Source organism: Limulus polyphemus, unplaced genomic scaffold, assembly GCF_000517525.1.
Source record: "Limulus polyphemus unplaced genomic scaffold, Limulus_polyphemus-2.1.2 Scaffold6746, whole genome shotgun sequence".
NCBI lineage: Eukaryota > Metazoa > Arthropoda > Merostomata > Xiphosura > Limulidae > Limulus > Limulus polyphemus.
In genome coordinates this window covers 1-1,673 of record NW_013672356.1, presented here as the reverse complement: position 1 = coordinate 1,673, position 1,673 = coordinate 1, and positions in this window count along the sequence as shown.

Here is a 1,673-nt window from a genome sequence, read left to right as displayed (position 1 = left end):
GATTGGTGAACTTTAAAACAATAGCCTAACTCAAAGTTGGATCTTTTATTAAAAACACTTAAAGCTCAAGATTCTAGTAAATAATTAGCTATTAACATATTTAAGCTTTAAACCTTTAAATTAAAAATTAATTGCAAAAAAGACCGAAAAATAAAATTTTTCTTTTTAAGCTCCTGTATCAATATTTACGCCCCCTAGTGGCATATCTGCGGACTTACAACGCTAGAATCCCGGTTTCGATACCCGTGGTACGCAGAGCACAGATAGCCAATTGTGTAGCTTTGTACTTAATTACAAATAAACAAACAAACTATTAATATTTACATACTTATCGGCGGTCTAGTTCTTCGCCCCCAATGGCTCAGGGGTAAGTTTGCAGGCTTAAGACACTAAAACTCTGGTTTCGATACCCGTGGTTGGCAGAGCACACATAGCCTATGGTATAGTATGTGCTTAACAACAACCAAAACTTAGTCCGTTGGATACAGTGTATATTTATACCTTAAAGATTCACACAGGCAATTGGTTCAATACCGATACATTTCATTTTTTGATTTATCAAGAATTTTCATCACTGTCAATGCGGTGCGAAGGGACTTTAATTTGCGAACTTTGGCATTATTGTGTCATCGTATAAACTTCTTGTGATGTTCTGAAGAAACTGGCAGTTTTATTTTAAATTCAAGTTTTAATTGTCATAATTACACAATACATTTAGTATTAAAATTTAACGTAACTATATGTGATTTTATTCATTGACCTATCACGCTTATTGCTGCTGTTTCATTTTTTATGATTTCTTAACTGTCGATTGGCTTTATAGAAAATGATGAAAAATTAAGTAAAAAGTCAAATTAAAGGACTCTACATCTAAACCAAAGGACGTTAGTTATCGTTTACAAATAAAACCCTGCGCTCATCCCCTGTGATCACAAGAGATAGAATGTACAACTGCAATTAAGATTTAAAATATTGTTACGTCTCCGTTTGTTAATTGATTTTTTCGTAACTTTGTTCCGATGAAATTTTAACGACACAAGTCTTTACTTAATAAAACTGGTTTATTCTTTCCGAATATAACTTTACCGAAACACTCAACTTCAACAATCGCGCTAAAACAAGCGCTATATCAACGAACGTCAATAATACTTCTGACTGCAGATCAATTACACACTATCTACCCAGACATTACATTCCCCTCTTTTATATACCAGCCTACCCTATATCTAGTAAGAACTAGAACATTCGCCAAAGTACATGATAGTTCTAGAAACGTTGCGTCACAGTAGTCATGTGACTCGATGACGCAACACTGCCCCCTCCTTAGTATTGTTCGTCCCAAACAATAACCACATACAATAAACCAATAACAATAACTTAATTAAAATGTACAGAATTACAAACACAAAATTACAATTCAACAAAGTCTCTTAATTTTACGGGACGTATCTTCTTCCGTACTGGTCTCTGTTACATTGGCTTCTGCTTCAGGTGGGGTTCATCCGCTTCATCAGTAAATGTCCCATCATCGATAACAGTCACATCAGTGGTAGTAACTTTACCAAAAGCTTCACCGTTTTCCTTCTCAAAACTGAGTAGAGTTTCTTCTTCGATGGTGGCTTCTTCAGGTGGCACGTCTTAATCAGCGTCATTTGTTCTGTTGTCCACTTCGT